General features: G+C 35.6%; 1 protein-coding gene across 3 annotated transcripts in view; it reads right to left on the minus strand.

Annotated features, from left to right (window-relative positions):
- Positions 1–16406, minus strand: part of LOC123874424 (PRL-1 phosphatase) — a 38125-nt gene that overhangs the window by 14147 nt on the left and 7572 nt on the right. Inside the window, exon 1 of one of the 3 annotated variants that reach the window (XM_045919753.1) lies at positions 8077–8262. The exons of 1 other annotated variant lie outside the window; for it this stretch is intronic. The gene's annotated coding sequence lies outside the window, so the exon portion shown is untranslated. One more of the 3 variants, XM_045919760.1, reaches the window with a different exon arrangement.

Here is a 16406-nt window from a genome sequence, read left to right on the forward strand (position 1 = left end):
ATTACTCTTGATGATAGTAGAATAAAGTCTATTATTTCGATGAAAAGTCCAAAGAACAGAAAAGAGTTAGAAAGATTCTTAGGAGTAGTAAATTATATTTCCAAGTTTATCCCAAATTTTGAAAATTTATTCTCATTGTTGAGAAATTTATTAAAAAAGGATGTAGAATTTATTTGGCTAGACCAACATGAAAAGGCATTTAACGAGTTGAAAAAGATTTTAACTAAAAAGCCTGTACTACAGTTTTTCAACGAAAAGTTACCGTTAGTGCTGTCTGTTGATGCCTCTAAAGATGGATTAGGCGCTGTTATTTTACAAAATGGTTTACCAGTTGCTTATGCTTCCAAGGCATTAAACGAATGTCAACAACGTTATGCACAAATTGAAAAAGAATTATTAGCAATTTTGTTCGGTTGCGAGAGGTTCAGTCAGTTCATTTTTGGTAGAAATATTACTATTGAGACTGATCACAATCCTTTAATAGGTATTATGAAAAAGCCATTGAATTCTTGTTCACCACGAATTCAGCGAATGTTAATTAAGTTGCAAAAGTATCAATTTGAATTAGTTTACAAGCGAGGGAAAGAGTTATACATAGCTGATACTCTATCCAGGTCGTTTGATGTGAATGATAAGTTGCAGATAAAGTTGGATGAAGAGAATATAGAAGCTAACATAGACATGGTGATAGGTTCATTAAACATCAGCGAGAAACAATTAAACTATTTTCAGAATTTAACAGATAAAAATGAAGAGATGAGATTATTAAAAGATTCAATTTTAAAGGGCTGGCCTGCTCACAAAAACTCAGTACCAGAAATAATAAGGCCATATTGGCATGTTAGAGATAGCTTGACTTATAAATCAAGTTTAATATTTAAAGGAAATTGTTTAGTGGTGCCACCAGAATTAAGAAAAGAAATGCTAGCACGTGCACATTTTCCACATTTAGGAATAACGAAAACGGTATTAAGGGCAAATGATGCTATGTATTGGCCAAGAATGATTCATGAGATAACGGATATGGTTTCACGGTGTGAAACATGTATACGTTTTAGTAATAATAATAAAAAAGAGACTTTAATGCCTCATGTTGTACCAGAACTACCTTGGGAGAAAGTAGGTGTAGATTTATTTCAATTAGACGGTTGTAATTATATGATTGTGATAGATTATTATTCAAAGTTGCCTGAAATAGATTTTTTAAGATGTACTACAAGTGAAAGTATCATTGACAAATTAAAGCAGATTTTTAGTCGGCATGGAATTCCTAAAGAAGTATTTAGTGATGGTGGGCCGCAATTTTCTAGTGATAGTTTTAAGAATTTTGCTAGGAAGTATGATTTTAAACATACTATGTCAAGCCCAGAATATCCTCAGTCAAATGGTATGGTTGAACGAGAGGTGCAAACGATAAAGAAACTTCTTAAGAAAGCTTTGTATGAGAAAAGAGATCCATATTTAGCAATATTAGAATTTCGTAATACCCCTATTTCAAATGCAATTGCATCTCCAGCGGAAAATTTATTTAATAGAAAATTAAGAGGTATTATTCCTATGACTAAGAAGGCATTTAATCCTAAGGTTGATAGAAATTTACGGCGAAATTTAGTTCATAGACAAGAAAAGGACAGATTTTATTATAACAGGAATAAAGTTAATTTAAGAAATTTGGAGCTCGGAGAACATGTATTTTTTAAAACAGGGAGAGTTTGGAAAAAAGGGATTATTAAAGGAAAAATTTATGATAGAACGTACAAGATATTAAGTCAAAATGGAAGAATGTTTGTAAGAAATAGGATATATATAAAGCCTTTGAATTTTGTACCATTCTATATTCCAGATGATAATGAAAATCTGGAATCTGTAGTAACCCCACAACCATCTTTATATACAACTTCATATGGTCGTGTGATTCGACCTCCGGTTAGGTATCCTGAGTAAAAAAAGGAGATGTTGTATTAGGATCTTTTTTAATAACAAACCTCTTTTGTATGTTAATATTCCTTCGTCATGTAATGACAGTAAAAAAAGATACATAATAAAAAGACATGTAAAACTGATGGTGTCTTATTTAATAAAATAATTTTATGATTAAATTATAAACACGACAGACGAGACGCAAATAGACTGTAGCTATAGAGCCCTTTAAAGTAACTTGAGATACCAACTAATTAATTCCATCAAAACAAATTCATATTTGTGGAATGAATTATTAAATCTGTTAAGGTAATCAGAAAAGCAATGAATTACGTCATTCGGCCACCATAATATCAACTTAGTGACGCACTAACAGGTCTTCTCCGATATGATGTTCCTCGAATTAAAAAGTCAAAGCGCCGTATAAATAGTACTTAAGATTCTACATAGAGCAACAAGTGCATAATGATAGGTGGTATACTTTCTTTCTTGGACGAAAAATGACGGCCAATGTTTATGGGAATGTAAAGTAGCACAAGCAAAACAATCAGCCTGGAGAAAACAATTATTTCTAATGTAACTTAAGTATCTTGGACAGAATGAGAAGGCGTTTAGAGATTTGAACTTGAATCTTGAGACATGCAATGTTATCTGAATTTTGGGACATATAAAGTTATCTCGTTTTTGATTAAGATGAAGGTACAACAAAAAAAATGAGCAGAGGAAACCTTTATCTGGTTTTCGTAGGCAAGCTACTGGAAGAAATGATTTTTTTGCACTAACACAAAACATTAACACACAACACAGACACAGGTACGAACGTGGCGGTAGCGGAAACATTAGATCGAGGTCATCCGACCACAACTACTGCGCTATGCACTTAACTCTACTTCGGTTTTATTGCCCGTAATTCTAGGAAATCGAACCAGCCTTGATTCATTGCAATCGTTTACTATGCCTATTTCGATCAATGAAAATTCGCAATTTTGTTTATCACTCCAACTCTGAAAACCGGCAAAATGTTTCTCGATAGCCATATTTGACAGCAACTTAAAATGTTTTTGACACTAAACCAACGGTTACTTGTCTGCAATGAAATTAATGGACTAAGTTTCGTTATTTATAAAAGCTGAAAGTTTCCCTGCGTATTGTTACCAACACAGGGATGAACGATCAGCGACTATGAAGTTTGGATTATGGTGGCTTTGGGAGATAACTGGTAACAAAGATGTTAAAAACCTTACGTACACGTATAAAGTCAATTTTTTTTGTTGCCTGAAAGTTAGTATCGTGGCAGCCCTCCTTAACTCCTTTAAACTTTTTAACCTTAACACGTTCAACGCCAGGTCGGACAATACTGGGCGACACTCTACTTTCTCCACTAGCCATACAAAAAAGGTGTAATATGTCAAAAAATCCTTTTTTGTTTTATTAGTGCATATGAATAGTTAAACGTTTTAAACTATTAGAGTATTAAGGAGACTGATTAAAACAGTATAATAACGACAATAGCTCATGTCGCCCATCATTGTCCCCGATGGCCCCCTGCGCATGGTCATCTGCATTTCAAACGTAGCGCGCCGCGCGGGTCACGTTGTCGCCCATTCTACCTACACTGCGCCGCCGCGCCGTTTGCTGGCCGAGAAGTACTCCGCCCGCATTACCCATCCGTCCCGCTCCCACCACTCAGCCGTACGCGCAATTCGCTATCCTCCCGCGCCCCTTCAGTCCTTCGCAAGCATTTCGCAGGACGTTACGTTACCCGCTTTACGTTAGAGCTGTGTTTTTCCCGCCAAATCGTAATACCTACGCATCAAAGATATTCGCTAGTTACTTACATTATAATGGCTGACTTTGACGATGATGGTTTTGAAATCACAGAGGACATTTTGACACAACTTAATGATATCGAAATATCATTGCTAAACAATAGTTTTCAACTGAGTTCGGAGGATGAAGATGACTATCAAATATTACCCACAAAAAAAAAGAGGCGTCGTATAATTCAATCAGATAGTGAGATCAGCGAACATGAGGCAGTTGGTCCAGATACTTCAGGAAGTACACCATCAACGAATGTTTGGACTGAACCAAAAGGTAATCAACGCAAGATTATTCCTTTCACCGAAATTTCGGGTGTTCCATTGCACGTCAAGTTATCAATGTCTAATATGTCACCCGTAGATTTTTATTCGCTGTTTGTAACCGACGATATACTTCAACAAATAGTGAATCACACTAATTGCTATGCTATAGCTAAAATAACGAATATGCCTGAAGCTACTCCCAGTGCACGTATTAGAAAGTGGCATCCTACAAACTTGACAGAAATGAAGCAATTTTTTGGCTTGATTTTATTTATGGGTTTGGTGAAGCTTGTCAAATTGGCGGATTATTGGTCAAAAGACAAAATAACCGGGCACCCGTTTTCGAGAACTGTGATGTCTCGCAACCGTTTTGAATTGCTTTTGCAAATGCTTCATTTTTCTGACAATGACGACCATAACAAAGAAGATCGGTTGCATCGAGTTCGCCAGCTAATCGAAAATCTAAACGCTAATTTTAAAAAAAATTATACACCTACTGAAGACATCTGTATCGATGAAAGCATGGTGCCATTCCGTGGAAGGATAATATTTCGTCAATATAATAAACAAAAACGTCATAAATATGGCATAAAGGAGTTTAAACTATGCACAATTCCGGGATATACCTATAAAGTAAGCATTTACGCAGGTAAAAATGACGAGACTAATAATACACCGACGAATGTTGTTATGTCTTTGTGCGGAGATTTGTTGAATAAAGGACATACTCTTTATACGGACAACTGGTATACAAGTGTAGATTTGGCACGACAGCTAATAGACCAAGAAACGCACCTGGTAGGCACCATTCGCAAAAATAGAAGACAGTTGCCTAAAGATGTTGTTACAGCTAAACTTAGAAAAGGCGACTTTGCTGCAGCCGAGAGCTTCGATGGAATAACTATGATGAAATGGAAGGACAAGCGTGACGTATATGTGCTATCCACGAAGCATTCAATACAATTTCACGATATCAATAAACGTGGCAAAATTGTTTCAAAGCCAAAAATTGTTGTAGACTATAATAAAGTGAAAGGGGCAGTTGATTTGGCTGATCAATTGGCTGCTTATTCAACACCTTTGAGAAAATCGCTGAAGTGGCACAAGAAGCTTGCGATTAATTTATTGCTCAATACTACATTGGTAAACGCCTATATTTTGTATCAAAAAGTTACAAATAAAAAGATTCCTATAAGTAACTTTAGAAAAAGTATTGTGGAATCTTTTTGTATGCAGACAAATATACAAGAAATTCAGGATGAAAGACCTAAGAGGTTGAAACACAAACTGGTGAAGAAAGAAGGAAAGAGTTCAATTGTTAGGAGATCTTGCTCTCAGTGTTATAAGAACATTGTACAGAGTCAAGGAAGAAAACAGGCTAAAAACAAAGTGAAAAAAGTGCAAACGTTTTGTGATGATTGTCCAAACAAACCATTTTTGTGTTTGGATTGCTTTAATAAAGCCCATCGTTTCGCTTAAAATATTACAAGCAATTCATGTTTTTTTTTACTTTTTACAAGTTATAATGTATCTCATGAACGTGGTTGAAAACAAGAATGGTCTCAGGACGATCTCATATTTTCGTAATTTTGTAACTATGTCTTAAGATATTTTATATAATTAATTTTAAATAAAAGCTTAATTTAATTGGTTATTCCTATATTACCTTATTTACCAACCCTATAGGTATTCCATTTCAACAATTTATTCATCATCTTACATCCATTAAACAATTTTTTGAAGTACTCTAGAGTTGGAAAAAAATCGATGTAGAAAGTGGCAAAAAATTTCAATAAGAAATTAAAATCTTTGCGTGCTGCGATATCCAAACTGTTCTGTGGAGCCGCGCGGGTCCTGCTATATACAAAACATCCTAAAAACGAATGCCCGGCGGCTCAAATGAGAAGTTTGAAAATAGCTCTGACCGTCGGACAGCATTGTCCCCCACGGCCTGAACGATACATACAAGTGCCGGTCAACATTGTCTGACATGGCCTGTTTAGAAAGATCTGCATTTATTCCTTGGCGTTGAACGTGTTAAGGGCCTCTGACAGGCGTTTTGCCTCCCTGTGCTGGGGACAATACACAGAGAAACTTACAGCTTTTATAAAATAACGAAGGTCTGGCACGCGCTGGTCTCTATAAAACATGAAGAAAGGCAAAATAATCTATTCTTTATTTAACTAATTCACTAAACAATTTCCAAACTTATCAGCTAAGTTTAATATACCCATTAGTCATGACTTTGTTTCAAAGTAGCTGAGCACAGAATATTTACAAAACAATACATTTTAGTTCGACGCTTATCGCGAAAGAGTAGAACAATCCAAAAATATACCTAAGTCTTCATTTAATTCTCCTATGACTAAGCTAAGTCACGTAGAGCCACCCAAGGCGACAGATAAAAATATCCGTTATCAACGACATTGTAATCTATATAAACTATTATGTCACGGCGACCGTGCAGATGACACCATGTTTGCACTAAACGATAACCATATTGCTAATGGACTCAACAAGTCTTCAAAAAACCTGGCACCTATCTTATTCAATTAGATTAGAATGAAATTAGAAAAAATCAATTGATTACTGTAAGTGATGATCGTTTGAAACTAACCGATAATATTTCTGATGAGTATTCTATAATGTACTTACGGTGCAGTAATCTGACGGTGACGCTTCATCAATGTGTCACCGAAAATGAAAACAATAATGAATCGGCAAACTCTATCTAGTAAGTAAGTATGTAGTAAGTTTTACTTAATAGATTCAAATGTGCACCGATTCAAAGAGTTATTACAAAAGAATTGTACAGGGGGACTGGTGAATCATAAAGGTCGTAGGGTAGGTCAAGTGCTATCAAGTGATTCCCAATATCCTCAGGCGAAAATGGACCATTTTTGAGTAAATTACCGTTTAAAAGTAGGATTGGGTGTAAAGTAAATAGTAAGCGGCTGCTGATAAGTAAATTATATTTAAATTCCAATGAGCTCTTAATTTTATTGTGTAAACAGGACACATTAATCATTTCTTCTTATCATTGAATATATCGCTTCTCCATGAAAGTCAACAATCAACATCTAGAATGTGTAGAAGTTAGGTATTGGACGTAGTTAATTAGTTTTAAATTATAATTGTTAACGTCCTAGAAGTTGGTGAATACTTAATAAAATTCGTAGAATAGATTATTATTAATATCATAATTATTATTAATGAATAAATAGCAAACAACCAGCCAAATGCACAATTTCCAAAAAAAATGTGTTTTCCAATAGTGTTCGGAAAAAATTATTTACTACAATAACTAAACTTAATAGAATAAATTTTCGAATAATATTTATCCAATATTTTCTATTCCAAACAGTGCATTGAAATTCCAAGTCTACCTATTATCTAGACTAAAACCTAGGTGCGTTCCAAGCCAGACACACCCAACATCCACAAGTGGGCGGATCGCATTAATAAAACTAAGTGCACAAGCATTAATTTAACTTCAGCGTGTATAATATCTACCATCGGCAAAATAACTGAGCTCCACGAAGCGTTTCAATGTAATAGGTTTGTCATAAGCATAACATTTGCTTGAACTTTTTGCAATGATATATGATAAAAATAGGATAAAAATAATGAGATACGCTTCTGAGGCACAACAAATTATACCGATTGTCGACGTCAATGGCTTTAGTCACGTCAATCAACTTTCTAGACAGAATGTGTAAGGTGAAAATGACGTTACAAAATCTGATAAGACGGCAATGATCCTGATATACAAACGAATTAATGGACAGCAGACTATTCAACACTTGTACAAAATTCATGAAACCACCTGTTGAATACTCAAGAACGTAGCGAAAAGTGAAATGCTAAAGCAGGAATTTGCAAAAGGGAACCCTTGCCAAACACATTACCTGACCGCTCTCTTTGACCATATCCAAACAACGGTGTTCGGATAGTGTGTTTTACTCCCGGTATCCTACTTTCGTCACACGGCACTCAAAGATCTTCAATTTTAAAACGTGTCAGTAATACAGAGCACCGAGGTTAATGATGACACAAAAACGTCACTTACATTTATATTCCACGGAACAGAAAGTTACTGTTGTAGAAAATCAAATGGTTTAAAGAAAAATAAACTTATGGTCGATGCACATGCAACAGAGGCTGTCGTGGTAGACAGAGGTGAGGTTTAGGCGTTCACATCGCAACGGATCAACACGGTCCGTGCCGCGTTCGAGCAGAGACTGGCGGGAACGGAGCGCCCCGTACTCATCGGCCGCGGCGGCTACGTCACTCGCAACAGCGGCTTTAGCAACGTGCTGGCGTCATCGAAACCAACACATGCGTCCTATATTGTGTCTACAACGCACACACCCAGACAAATTATCGCTTCAATTTCAGACTTTTCACGGTGGTTACCATACGAAGGTCCACTAGCTATCCTCCATTAGCAATATTTTATGGCAGATGCAAGACTAAACACATCTCCTATGTAGACGTTCAATATTATTGTAATAAGATGATCAGGTCAAGTGAAGGAAAGATTTGACACTTCAGTACCATCAAAGCTAAATTGAAAGACTGTGTCTGTAACGTACACCACCCACACCACCAGACAATTTATCGCTTCAATTGCAGACTTTCACGGTGGTTACCATACGAAGCTCCACGAGTTGTCATTAGCAATATTTTATGGCAGATGCAAGACTAAACACATCTCTGATGTAGACGTTCAGTATTATTGAAATAAGATGATCAGATCATGTAAAGGAAAAATTTGACACTTCTGTACCATCAAAGCTATAGCATGCAAAGCTAAGCATGAAAGAGAGTTAAGTGTAAATATTTAGATGATAATAGAATTATACACAGGAATCCCATTAATATTCGACTAAAGTAGTCCAACTCTACTAATAATCAAATAATCCAGGTTAACTCCCACGCCCGTTGCAACTAACAGTTGTTCTGTTCATTGACACAGACACACTAAGTAAAGAAACTGAAATCAAACTCAGTAGATTTTTTTTTAAATAAAGCATCTCAATTAAAAGTACCTTATATTAAAATTAGGGGAAATATTGCTTCGGCAAACCACCGATAATAATATAAGTCAATAAAGGTCAAGTTCAATTAGTGAAATGAAATGTCGCCGTTCAATAAATATCACGTCAGACATCTTTTAATCTTGTACTACCCACGTTCATGTCTGGATGTCACGCTTAGTTGCACTGCAATTACCTACTAGGAAAAGCTGTAAACATGCCTCACCCACCTTGATTCCTTCGGATACAATTTTATAAGTATCTGTCCCCGTTATATTACATGGTATTATTAACCCCCGACCCAAAAAGAGGGGTGTTATAAGTTTGACGTGTGTATCTGTGTATCTGTCTGTGGCATCGTAGCGCCTAAACTAAACGAATGAGCCGATTTTAATTTAGTTTTTTTTTTGTTTGAAAGGTGGCTTGATCGAGAGTGTTCTTAGCTATCATCCAAGAAAATCGGTTCAGCCGTTTGAAAGTTATCAGCTTTTTTCGAGTTACTGTAACCTTCACTTGTCGGGGGTGTTATAAATGTTTAATTTACACTTGTTTTACAGGCTATTTATAAACTAGTTTTATATGCATTATTTTGTTACTGTATGCTTTAGTACTTATTAGCCAAACACTAATGACAGCGTTTCATTTAATTACGAGTATATTTGTATCTAGCCAGCTAATGTGTAATTAAATGATTACGTTTATTCCGACTGTTTCTAGAATCAATCGAAATACCTATGGTGACTCACGTATTAAGTTCATTAGAATACGAATCGCGCAATAAAACAATAATTAAAAACATTGCATATATGCCTATAGTTGTATAAAATATTTTCAATTGAATGCTAATACTGTTTTAGATCAATCACGGTGGTCACGTCTGAAGGGCATATCTGCCGTCCAGTATGAATATTTTTAGCACATTCTATGTTATTCAATGCGGTTGTTGACCCTTCTTTGACATAAATTTGGCCATACCATTTCTGAATTATAACGACTATCACAACACACATGATCACAGAAATAGATGCGCAAGGTCAGATATTTTGGAAATTTATTGATCAAAAGAAAGAAAAGTAGTCTTTTTTTAATGATCCCCTCTGTGGCAAGCCATTCACATTGGCGAAGTGCATTGTGCTGGTGTGGCATAACTAAAACATACAGCGGAGTAAGATGAAGAAGAGTAAATCTATTGAATCATTAGAAAAAAATCCAAAAACAGGACTAAAAAGGCAATATCACAAGAAAATGTTCTAGAAGCATGGCAGAACTTTTATGGCACAATCGAGAACTTTAGGCATTTAATCTGCAAGTAAAGTTTCACATTTTCATCGCCCACGTGATCCGAACACGTGGAACCTCCAACGTGCGCTCCTTGCACAAACAATTCGCTGGCTATTGTTTTTCCGCCCTCGAAACTCCCACGGCAAACGTGCTTTTACAGCCAATTGCAAATAGCGAACCGACTCAATCCACGCGCAAAACTGTTCCAACATTTTGTGAATATGTCTCGACATTTGCGTTTCTGTCTAAAAATAAATTTGGGCGAGGAAAACTGAACGCTATTCTGTAGAAAATTTAGTATGTGAAGATATGTTTGATATTAACTGTGGTTTCTAATTGTTGCATTGATTTTCATAGGAAAATCTTCCTAGCACATATTATAACATAATAGTTTCTACGTATTTGTACTACTCTCATCTTTCTATATATTTGAATTTTAAAAAGACGATATAACTCGACTGATATTACCTACTATTATTACCTATTATCAACAGATATCGATACATATATCGACCCAAACAAAGCATGAAGTTGCTTTCCAAAACGAAAGAAGCAATAGACAAAGAGTCTAAATAGTTCTGAATTCTAATTTTATGTTGATTTGCTCTCAAACTTCAAAGAGGTAAAGGTTAGAGATAAGTGTAGGAAAATTGTACAGGAGTTCAAGATCCACAAAGGGTTATAGCACTGAAGTAAGTAAATCAGTGTTTACACGACTCTATCCTTATAACTACATATTGCAAAACAAAGTCTTCAGCCAATAAGAAGTTTACAAATAGTGACTGCCACCAAAATCACAAGGCTCGAAGGTCAGCACTTTAATTAATATCTACTCCTTAGATACAAGAACAATTGTTGATGATCATTGATCACTGATTCCCAAAATATATTTTTAACAATGCTTTTGATAAATGAACATTCTTTAACCGAACATTGATAAACGGAATTAGTTTTAAAATTGCAACGTCGAGAACATTCTGGTTGATAAGAAATTACGCTGATTTTATCACTTGGATTTCGGTATCGCAGTTTGACCAAAACAATCTGAGAATTGATTACTTCAGACTGAATACGAGTAAATATATAAATCACAGAATTCTAAATAGGTACTCAGCTTGCGCTTTGGGTTAACATCCAGTCAATGGAAAGTGAATGTAATATAAACTCTTTGTGATGCAGAGTGCAATAGAGGGGGACTGCTGCAATACAACTTTCACAAAGCAACTGCAAACCCAACCACAACACCTACAAAATGCATTAAAGCCTAGGTAACTTTCCAGCATGCTATATAATTGAAATCGCGGAAACGTTTATCTAAATATAGGTAAAGGTGACTGACTGGCTGATCTATCAACGCACAGCTCAAACTACGAACGGAAAAATGGACGGATCGGGCGTGCAAATAGCTATTATAACGTAAACCCGCTCAGAAAGGATTTTTAAACATTAAACCCCTAGGAGTACTTAATAGTGGTTTGAAATTTGTGTTAGTCCACGCAGACGAAGTCGCGGGCGTAAGCTAGATACTCTACAAAAAATATTTATCAATGCTTTATCCACATTCAACATGGAAATATAGATATAGCAGGTATAACTAAGTGTAAAGATGTTGCAATTTGGGATGATGTCTATGTCAAAAAAAAAAAATCTTAGTAATTATTAAATAGGTCTTCCAAAATTCGTACAATCCACATCGCTAGTTTTAAGTTTGAAAATTATCGATTCAACTAAAAAAGTACGTCAAATTATACGTCAAATAGTTTTGACGTCACATCTACGTATTTCATACAAGCTCTCTTACTTAGCGAGCATTTTGACGTTAGATAAAAGTTTCTGATTTCACTAGTAGTCACCATCCCTATTATTGGGACCCTAATATATACAAGACTCAATCGCATTTCCAACGGAAGGTTGCTTAGCAAAAAGGTTATATTTATTCGTACCTGTTACAGCTTATCACGAACTTACGTGACTTGGATTTCTGGTGGTTTATTTCAAAGGACACGATTGTTACAGACGGTTACAACTTACAGCGAATAACCAGTTTATTGCTATCAGAAGGAGTACTAAAAACGAAATATGCCTGTAATTAAGCTGGAAAAGGCAATATCCAGATAATATAAATATATAGGAAGGCAATTTAACGGTAGGCCTAGATGCTAGAACATTAATCGGAACTGAAGTAATTTAGTAGAAACTGAGTGATCGGCAACGTCGACGTCCTCGTTCACGATTCGTGTCATTGGGTCGGAATATCGATAAATCATTAAAACTACCGTTGACTTCAGAATACAGACATTTCTGTCTGATAAAACAAACTTCGAAAATTCAAATCCAACTACATACTACTTTAAAAATGCTACCAAAATACACTTTTAACACTTTGATATCGTCATCATTTCAAGGGTCTTTTCTCAGAATGAGAATATTTTCACATAAAAATCATATTATATTTTTGGGATCTACAATGTGACCTTTGATTTAGTACCAAACTCAAAATATTTATCTGAATCCTACTTTTTTAGACGTTTATTTTGATTTTTTGTCATTTCCGCAATATTACATTCATTATGAATGACGTCATAAAACCTAGGAGACGCGAAATGCAGACGAAGAATGCCAAGCACACTTCACTTTATCTATATGTAATGAATAATTTGGCAGCAATCGAGGGAACCAATGGGCCGATGAAAACACCCACACGGCTACCTAACATAAACCTCCCGTAGTGGGGTAAAAATAAACTTTTGGGACGTTTATTTTTGTCTCGCACCTATTCATGTAGGTAATGTCATGTCTGTCGAGACAAGCGGTGCAGCCCTACCCTTTGCATTGCAACGGGAAACGGGTCGCGACCCAGTTCGCCGGGATCAATACTCGGTCATCGACTCCGCCTGCGCCTCGTGCAGTCGCCTGCTTCCACCACATCGCGGATTAGGATCCACGCTCGACCTTCTCTTGATAGGGCTCTAAAAATAGCTTTACACGAGTGCAATGTCAGCATAGATGCAAAGAGACGCTGCTTACCTCAATTCGATCATTAAAAAACCAGTCGAGTGCTAGTCAGACTCCGTGAGGGTTCCGTACTCGAATATTTTCTGACATTTTGGACGATATATCAAAAACTATTATGCATGAAAATCTGTTCTAGAATGTACAGGTAAAGTCCTTGCATATGATACCCCACTTGGTATAGTTTTTTTACTTTAAAATTGCAAATACCACTAGTTATTTGTTCATGAACAAATTTAATTATCGTTTTTGTAATGTAACCACAAATTCACGGTTTTCGGATTTTTTTCCTTTACTTGTGCTATAAGATCTACCTACCTGCCAAACTTCATGATCAATGGGAAATACTCTTATAGGTTTCTTGACAGGCAATAAAGTGATCGTATAAGGGTTCCGTTTTTCCTTTTGATGTACGGAACCCTAAAAATGATTATGCACTTAAAACTTGTCAGTCTCCTTAATTAAGAAATTGGTTTTGCAAAACTACACATGTTCATGTTTATACAACGTGTCCAACTCGTGTTCATATAACTCTGCATAGAAAATAGAAATCTATTGCTGGGTGGCTAATTGATTATATAACGAATGAAGATCTCCTTGAACTTGGAACATAAATTATAGATAAAGCAGCTTATGCGTAACATTAAACAGATCATAAATCCGGACAAAGTTCTATTAACTAACATTTAAACAAGTGTCTTCAATATAAAGGTATATAAACGCAAATACTTTATTCAAATTAATATAATGAACGTGAATAATGAACTAATCGCTTTACGTGCCGATGATAAATTCCTTTTAATTTCTACAATAATAATTATATCTGATATCAATGATAAATTTAGAATTTAATATAGTTAGTATCTTAGGCTACATCATCACTTGCTAGCAGGCCTGATTGCAGCCATGCGCTAATCTATGATTTAAAAAAATATTTATTCGAAACAACATAAAGATGCTTAGTATCTAAAAGACCTAAACGCAATAAGAAACAATAAAATAATCTGGGGGGAAATCCGTGACGTCAACTTAAAATATTTAATCTATAGACTCTGGCGACGCAAAACCTACAGATAAAGAACATGGTTACAAAGCAACCCGATAAGAACAAGATTTATACTCGTAGATAAAGCTGTGGCACGAAGTAAAAATTATTCTAATACCACCAACGAAATGAACAATTATATATGTACTTCCGATACATATCAATTCATTAATTAAAATTCCTAGAACAGTTACTAAGCCAGAGGGTGGTGAATCTGATAAATGATCCTGATAAGTAAACTAGTGTTCTACTTCGATCGCCCCTGTTGAAATATTGTAATTATGTATCATTGCTAAATCTTTACCGTGTCCTGACCGTGTGGCGTGGGTTGTGACGCGACCTAGCTCACTGACCTGGATAACACGGAGAGTGCCGTTTCAACTAGCCTGAAATACATCCAGTATTTCTAACTAATGCAGGCTACAGCCTACACAAAATCAGGTATATCATCCAAATAGGTAATCCGGCTAAGCCTGGCTCGGATGAAATTTCTTAAAATCCTTTGTTAGTGAGTGTCTACGTTATTGAGAGAACCTAACGAAATCTTAAGTTTCTAGACCCAGTAGTCTGAGCTGTACCTTGATAATAATTATGTCAGGCAGCCATTTTTTAATATCGATTTTCATGTTATGCTTATATATCAATAAAATATATAAAAAGAAAAGCTGATTGACTGATCTATCAACGCACAGCTCAAACTACTGGACGAATTATGAAGATATCCTCTAAGAAAGGATCTTTGAAAATTCTACCCCTAAAGAGGTATAATAGGGGTTCAATTCGTGTAGTCCATGCGGACAAAGCCACGGGCGGGCATAAGCTAGTTATTAGTAGATTTGCACAAGGAATGAAGGCTTGATCATGCAAACTTGATCGTGTGGTGATAAACATTAGACGAACTGCCGATTACAGCGATTAGATCGAGTTTGAAACCATCACGCCAGACGATACACTTGATGGTATGTGGGAGCCATAACAGTCATAATATCGTTATCCGATAATGTGTATTGTGTATCTGGCTTCAGAAACTGCTATTATTTTCCCTAAATGCAAACTTGATCGGTATACACTAATGTGTATTGTGTATCTTACATTAGGAACTGCTATCCATTAATATATGCAAACTTGATCGTGTGGTCACTAGTGTTATCAGTTTGCACGATAAGCAAACATTAGACGAACTGCCGATTGGATGGAACATGAAGCCATTATGTAAATTGGATGATATACCTAATTATCGATGATCTGTGGACTCTGGATACCATAACAAAATATGTACCGTTATCCACTAATGTGTATTATGTATCTGACATTAGAAATTGCTATCAATTATTCCTAAATTCTACGACCGCTAACCACTTTGCTAAATACGAAACTATTTGAATGAACAGAAGTATCAAGTTAACGTTTTAACATTATTTATCATCCAATTCGAGAACATTCGGTAATGAGTACCTAGTTAGTAGTTACCTATACAACGCAATTTAATAAAACTACATATTGCGAAATTTCAGTAATTATTTTATGCAAATTAAATAAAGAACTACCTGGAACTACGTATTGATACGATCTCAATGGTACATTTAAATTTTAAAGGCTATTTGCATTCTCTTAATAATATTTTTTTAACGAGACTATTTAATATTTAATTAGGTAGTATATTTATTCTCCACTTCGACAGGTTAGTCTTTATTTAATTTCCCTGATTGAAGATAAAAGGTTGATTTAGTACTCACTGGGTTTATCGAAAACTAATGCAATCGTTTCACATACATTCGTTGGAACTTGTAACTAGGCCGCTTCGCCCTGAATACATTGATTTGATTGAACTAAATACAAAGGACGAAGCTAAACTGGCACTCAGCACGACCTTTGGGCTTATAAAGCGTTTCCATAATCGACTTTCTAAATCCTTCACGGCAAGCAGATGGTAAACAACTTAACCTGAATCATGTTAATCCTCTCAACTTGAATTCTCATTAATTCTAGACTAAACCTTTGTTTCATGTTTAATTTTGTGGT

This window comes from Maniola jurtina, chromosome 2, assembly GCF_905333055.1.
Source record: "Maniola jurtina chromosome 2, ilManJurt1.1, whole genome shotgun sequence".
In the NCBI taxonomy this organism is placed as follows: Eukaryota; Metazoa; Arthropoda; class Insecta; order Lepidoptera; family Nymphalidae; genus Maniola; species Maniola jurtina.